This window comes from Channa argus, chromosome 20 (genome assembly GCF_033026475.1).
Source record: "Channa argus isolate prfri chromosome 20, Channa argus male v1.0, whole genome shotgun sequence".
NCBI lineage: Eukaryota > Metazoa > Chordata > Actinopteri > Anabantiformes > Channidae > Channa > Channa argus.
Window position 1 is genome coordinate 15728382 of NC_090216.1, and position 7903 is coordinate 15736284.

At 39.6% G+C, this 7903-nt stretch overlaps 1 pseudogene; it reads left to right on the top strand.

The window, feature by feature from the left end:
• Positions 1-6577: 6577 nt before the first annotated feature.
• On the top strand, positions 6578-7767 carry LOC137106091 (sulfotransferase 2B1-like; annotated as a pseudogene).
• Positions 7768-7903: the final 136 nt, after the last annotated feature.

A 7903-nucleotide genomic window follows, 5' to 3' on the forward strand; every position in this document is an offset into this window, starting at 1 on the left:
ATAATCCTTTTTGATTCCTAAATACTTGTGTAGTTCATGGTTGAAGTAAAATAATATGAACTATCCATGTTGATGCTGCTTCTCAGACACAGTACACCTTTAGCATGCAGTACATACAGTGACAGGTAAAACACTCACTCAATCCAACTCCACGCAATCTCCTCTGAGGAAACAACAGGATATATTAAAATTAATGAGCTTGATGCACTATTTACTACTGTGGGTACAGTAACTGCTAAACATCACAAGCCTATGAAGCTTCATTCTCACATCTGGGACATCAGCAATTTTCTGCTCTTGTGTGAATGGGATTTGTATCCCTCTTAAAAAAATCTTTTACGATGGTCACGTTGTTATGACTCTGAATTGGCAACAGCCGTGGCAGGAGAGGTTATGCTTTTTAGGTTGCGCATGCATCTGTCTGTCTCATTCTCATGAATCCAATATCACAGGAGCATGTTAGGGAACTATCTTCAAAACTAGTCGAATGTCCACATGGACTCGTGCTTGAACTGATTAGATTAGAGGCCACTCTGACCTTATGTCTGACCCGTTTCCTTCAGTTTTACATCTCAAAATCGCTTTGAGGAAATTTCATTACATTTCATTCAGGCAAAAACATCCACTCGGACTCATGGATGAACTGATAAAAAAAAAATGCTGCACTGTACAGTATGACCACAAAGCAGTAATGGTAGCTGTTCTTTGAATGGCACTTTGGGCTTTTTAAAATTGAGTGGGGTCACATTTTACAGTTAAACATTTACACATTGGATATTTAATATGCAAAATCCAGTATTTTCAACATGTTTTTCGATGATACTGACAACATTTTGCATTGCATTATTTGAAGTGCAGAAGGAATTTTCCATAGTCTTAAGATCAGCCTTTTTATTCTAAGAAAAAACAACATAAATAAACGTGTAAGTGTTTAACTGTCATACAAAACAAGCACAAAAACGAAATTGTCATTTCGCGTTTGTCTATAATTATTCTTTTCTGTGTTTGTGGTTTGGCGTTGTATATCCCTTCACATAAATTCCACTAAAGCAAATGGTTTGATGTTCTGCCTATGACGGATATTGTATTAATAAGAAAATAAACTACATAAATACTTTAATGGTGACTAAATGGCAATATAGTTGTCACAGCTTTGTGGATGTCATTAGTGCACTGAGTCAGCTTAAAGGTGGCAGGGATTTGTTTTAAGGGGAAGAGGCGCCATTAGTGAGGGGACATGGGAGACGATTTTCATGTGGAGGATAAGAGAAAGAGGCAAAGGTATGAAGGAGGGATCTGTCGGTCGTAACTCGCTGGTCATCCACTTGTGGCCCGTGGTGTGTTTGAATGTGAGACGTGTGGCGTTCAGCAACCGAAGGGTGTGTTGTGAAAAACTTCGTCATGCAAGAACTAGTGTAACGTCTGTGTGTTTGTGAGGGGTGGAATGAGCAGGAAGCTGCACCTCTCGTTAATGTAATGTTACTGTACCACATTGTGTGTCCCCCCCCACCCCACCCCACCCCCACCCCCATGTGCGTTTCGCTGTCTCTTGAAGCTACATAATTAAATCCATCCATCCCAATTAAGAGGTGTCGCACTGTTTAGTTGTGGGTGCTCCGAGAATGAGGTTGGATGTGTGAGTGTGTGTGTGTGTGTGTGTCTGTGTGTGTGTGTGTGTGTGTGTGTGTGTGTGTGTGTGTGTGTACGTCTGCCACGACGCTGTATTATATGTGTATACAAAATGTATTTGAATCAGGAAAAAAAGCCTTGCGTACATGCATGGCATATAATTTGTGCACGTGACCGTGGCCAAGCATGCCGGTACACACACACACACACACACACACAAAGATCAATCACCGCCACACATGCTGCAGGAGAGTGGTTTTGTTTTGAGAGGAAGAGGGGTTAATTACTTACATTCTTCAATCGGAAACATCTTTCCAGCTTCCCCCTCTATGACTGTACACTCTAAAAACACGGAGTAAATCTGGTCGAAAAACATTCTTATAGGACAAATTCATTTCTCCTCAACAGGCCGTATCTTAAAGGGTACATTCAAAACCTTCTGATGTTCGGTGTATTGTGGTCTAACTTGTGAAGACAAAAATATCCTCATGAATTAATAGGTGGGAAAATAATTATAGACACTGCAATAAGAAAAATCAATGCAAACTTTTTTTTTACAGTGTAAACTAATAATAGGGGGAGGGGCCTGGTGGCTCAGTGGTAGAGCATTGGGTTGGAATGCAGAAGGCAGCGGGCTCGAATCCCACGCCACCCAGCCACCAAGGGCGACCATGGCATCCGGCATAAAAACTCACGCCAGACCAACATGTTGCACTGTGGCGACACCTGAAGGGACCGTTGATTTTACAGTGTAAACTAATGGCAGTGAGAAAAAAAGAGCGGATGAAGAGGAGATGAGAGAGTTAAACTAGGGAAGATCAATGGGGACCAGCTACAGGGTGCTGAACCAAGGCCAGGGAACGTTCCAGATGGGTAGAAAGAGGACGAGGTGCCCCCAGGAGAGTGGAGAGGAGAAGAAGAAATGATTGGAAAATAGATAAAGAGAGCAGGCAGGAACAAAGGGAAGAAAGACGAGGCGAGAAGAAGAGATAATTAATAAATAAATAAGAAAAGTAGCCAGATAAATAATTATCACAAGGAGACGTAGGAGCCATTTAAAAACCACGTGTTGCAGTTTTTGACTGATCACATATGCAAGAGACAGTCTAACACTCATCTGTCCTTTGACATCCTTCTCGAATGCTCAAAGAACTGTCACACTACAATCTCCACATCTACAAACACGGACAAAACTAAGTGCAACCACAATACACGGTTTTCAACAACCTGTTCTCCTGCCCTGGCATCTTACCTGCACCACTTTTACGGTTATTGATAAGATTATTTTATTATCATGCACAGACCGTCACATTGATACAGTAGTTAACATTAACCATTAGTAATAGCTAACTGGCTTCTTGACATCAGGTGAACTGAAGGAAGGAAAAGCAGAGTATGGTTCAAAAGTTTGTATCCTATTAGTTTCTATTTAGTTTTAGCAAAAATAGTAAAACAAATCCTTGTGTTCATCAAAATGAGGTGTCATGCATGTTCAACTATTAAAAATGTTCCTTCAAGTTTTCTAAAGGTTTTTTGTCTTGCAATGAAATGGAAGGAGCAAGACAATTGCAATAATAAATATGATGTTTTATAAAGAATTCAATAAAAATCAAAGGAAACTTGTTCCAGTGAGGTTTACTTCCAGAAAGTAAACCTCACTGTTCTGAGGTTTTACTTACCTTGATTCCTTGACACCTTGATTCTTAGAGGTGGTTGTGAAAGTCTCAGACAGATTTGTCTTGTCTTCTCGTTTCAGCCATTCTCCAGGTGTGTTTATGGTGTTTACTCTGCCTCCACACAGAACTTGTACTTTGCCTATAATGGCATTTGCAGTGTAAAGCATTCAGGAACAGTACAGAGTACAGGTCATGTATGCAGAAACCTTGTGGGGATTGAAGAAAATTGCAAAGCTATGCAGATTTATCGGTTAAATTTACATTCATTGTTGTGATTGCAACATCACACGGTTCCTGAAGGGACTGACCAGGGGTGTGTCCTTGCCCATTATTGATTGGCGCACACAGTGACTTTGTGGATGAAACTGTATTGCTCTACAGCAAAAGTTAAGCCTTGGTGAACTTTTTTACTGTGCAGCCGAGCATCAGCGCTTTTGTTCCTATCTTAACACGGCCTAACTGAGAAAAAACCTGATGTCTCCCTCCACTGCTCCCCCACCTTTTTTTTTTAGCACCTACTGTTCAGCTCTAAAGGAAAAAACCTCCATTGCCCAGAACAGCTGCTAAGTTGCCAGGAGCCAAAGGGGAGACTGCTGTTGCTTTGAGCTCTTAGTGTTGTCCATGCAGCGAGCAATGCACCTACTTCTCCATAGAAATGTGTGTTGTTAACCACTGCTGGAACTTACGTATGGATCAAAAGCAAATAAGTGAACTAATTAACAGTTTTAGTGCTTGTGCTATGGAACACAGCACAAATTATCTTTGGGGTGGTCGGTTAAGGTGATGGCAGGGGCCATACTTTGCTGTATAATAACTAAACTCTGCATTGTGTTTTAAGTTACGTGAATCTCTCATAACATGGCGTAGGAAATGTGTGCAATATGTCGAAAATGTGATTGAAACTCACGACGAAGTTTTAAAACAAGCATGAAAGAAAATGCAGTTGAAGGACTACTCGGTTTCAGGACACACACCATCCCACCATTCAAACACCCTGCTGTCTTAGTGGTGGATCAGCCAGTTTGAAAACAGCCAAGATACTGAAAAATAATCCTGTAGAAATATATCTGGCTAAAGAAAACAACAATTGATGTTAATGTCCATCGTAACTGAATGAAGACATCTTAGGCTGCATTATGCAACAGTGAGAAACCTGCAAACATTGAAACATGAACCATTTATTCTCCCAGGACTAAACCCGGACCATGGCAACTATGGTCTGAATGAAAGGATCAGGATTATCTAAATAAACACCTTTCAGGGTGGTTCACCAAAGACAGCTTAATGCTGGGGACTGGTAATTTGTGGTTAATGTAGCTGTCAATAGCAACAATTTAGTAAAAACTCCTTTTCATCAGCAGCCACTCCTTAACTGAGAGAAGCATTCAGTTTTGAATGCAGACGAGAAGAGTTTCCCTCAGAAACATGGAAAAGGGGAAAGTAGAACTGCCATCACCTTGTCTCCTGTCACTACTGCTCATCAAGCAGCTCTGCTTGTATTCTGTGGGTAGTTTAAAGCTCTGATTTGGGCTGAAGGTGGGTCCAGCAGCTCAGCGGGACTGATGAACGCAGGTGATTTTAAAGCTCATGGTGGAGCAATGCTGCCACCATGTGCTGTAATTATGTAGTGTATGTAGTTTTTGCCAGAGGCTGTGGAGAAAGTACAGCTACTGCAGAGACAATACATTTCCATTATATTTTCTTCCATAATTAGAGTAAAAATAGGAAAACCTAAGTTAGTACCAATGCGTGTACTGTAAATGTGTGGCTGTTACTGTTCATGGGATAAAGTCTAGCGTTCAAAATGGAACTTAAAATATTTTAGCCCAAATAAATGCTTAAATAACCAAAAGTATCTGTTTCTGTCACATTCATGAATAGTGGTTATTTGATTATAATTAATGAGGCATTAGATATTTGAATAACTTCATGTGGAAATTCTTCAAGCACCTCGCAGTTTGTAGCAGAGAGATGTAAGAGCCTCTGATAAAAGCTGGAACTGGATTGTTTTCACAATTGAGTAACTCATTATCTAACACTGAGGATCTGTTAAACCACGTAACCTTTTTTTTTTTAAGTGCAATCTGCACAACTCTTTTGTGCAGGGCAATCAAGGACAAGAAAGAGATAGAGAGTAGGAGAGATAAGAGTCAGCCGCAGTAGTTTTAAAGTGAGGAGAGGACACAGTTCATCCGTTCATTGGACAGCTGCCACTGCCCGACTTACTCTACTGTAGTGCAGCTGCTCCTTTTTACGCTCAGCAATGACTGAGGCTGAGTTGTACACACTGTACAAGGGGGTTTATCTTCTGCCCAGAGAGGCTGAAATACTACGAGGAGTTTACTGAGCCAAGTGCTGTGATCACCTAAACCAATAAAAACTTTAATATTACCATCGTCACACAAACTGGATGCTTTACTGCATCTTTGGACATGTTAGTGGACAAATACCCATTGTGTGGAAACATTTTATTAATATGTTCTCTAACGTATTTGAACCTGCTGTTTACATTTTATGTTAGCATTTCCTCATTGTGTTGTTTGAAAACGTGATCTCGCTATAACTGTTATGAGGATGGTGACGACAAAGACGCAACAAAAGGATGTGGTTAACAAAGTGCTTGTCAAACTGTAAATCATGAAAAAAAAATGCCCAAAACACGTTCATATATTAGTTTTTTGGTTTTATGTCATGCTTTCAGTAACATTACAATATAGTCATCACTCCACAAAATAAACTTAAATGATTTGTCTACTTTTTTGTGTTTATGTTTGAATGTTATAACCTACTACTAGAGCTAGCGAGTTACTGTTAGCCATCACTGACTATTAAATAATCACAATATTGAGCTGCCTCGATCATCAAAAGATTTGCATTGTTTAGATATGTCCAATATATTTTTGCAACATCCCAGTCCTGCTGCAATGACCCACCTAAAACATTCCAGTGGCAAATCGGAAGTTCTACCATTCACTTTGGTTCATCGATAAAGAGAAAGTATTTTGCAGCCACTGCTGACTCAGAAGAGCGTCAATCTCAGCGTTACCCTGTTTTACTTTACTTCTTTTTTTCCTCTCTTCTGAAAGAGAGGACAGAGAGGACACGTCATACAATTTGTGTGCACCATGATTAATTCACATATTCTGTTTCCACTGGGCTTCATCAGATCAACAGGTTATTTGTTTTTGGTTTTTTTTATTTGTTTAGGTGATTTTTTTATGGACAGAATGAAAACACAAATTAAAACCGGCGGATGGCAGCCCCACTTTGAGATGGTGGTTAATCAATTAATCAATAGATCAATCAATCATCAGTCAAGACTGAAAAGGGATTCAAATCTCCATAAATTATTAACTGTTGTCATATCATCACCGCAGGTCATCAATGTGATAAGAAACCCCAAAGATGTGTTTGCATCTTCCTTTCACTATTATGGGTCCACGTCCTACATGGTGAAACCTGGCCCACAGAGCGAGTTCCTCCACAAGTTCCTTAATGGAAAAGGTTGTTTTCATACTTGGACTTGTGTAATAAACAGTGTTAATTTATGGTGCAATATAACCCGCAGTAAGTGACAGTTCAGTTGATTTCACTGTGTCTTATGAAACACGTTGAAAGATAATTAAGTTCAGCGCCAATGAATAATGAATAATGGGTGTTTTAATCCAAACAAAGCGGTTGATTGCTTTCCTTTCCCCTTCTAGTTCCTTTTGGCTCATGGTTTGATCATGTAAAAAGCTGGCTGAATGCTGAAGATAAAGACCACATTATGTACATCTGCTATGAAGAAATGATAATGGTGAGACATAACTAAAATCACCTCTTCCAAACAATTCTGACCTCATAAGACTTCAAAACCGTAGTTTGTGAATCACTGCAGAAAACTGAGCTGACTTTGGTTTTTTCTATGATAAAGGACCTGAAGGAATCTGTGTCTAGAATCGCTCAGTTCTTGGAAAGACCTCTGGATGCTGAAGTGATAGAGAAGATAACAGATCGATGTTTGTTCAAGAACATGAAAAGAACAAAATGTCCAACTACTCTATTGTTCCTCCTGAATTAATTGACCAGACAAAATCTGAATTCCTCAGGAAAGGTACAAACACATACTGTTGTTGTTAAATAGCACATCTACAGTCACCACAATATTTTAATCCCAATGAGTCGATTAATTTTGCATGTCGGTCATTCAAATGTATTATCAATCCTCTTTTGTATTCTGTTGGGTTTCAGGGATTGCTGGTGACTGGAAAAACCATCTAACAGTTGCAGAAGCCGAACATTTTGATGCAACTTACAAAAGCAAAATGGGGGATTTCAAATGTAAATTTGTGTGGGATTAAAATAGAGTTAACATACCTAAATGCCATTATCCCACATCATGGTGAAACTTACAAGAAAAGCTGTAAAGAAGATGATCTCTTTGGTTCACGATGTACATGATGATGCATGATGATGGTTGGTTGATGGTGTTTTCTGGAAAAGCATTTTCAACTTGGCCATTTATTCAACTGGTTAACGTGGAAATTACACCAATGAAGGATTAAATCCTTCCCTTCGCGGACACACGATAGACATGAGCTAACTTGAAGAACAGC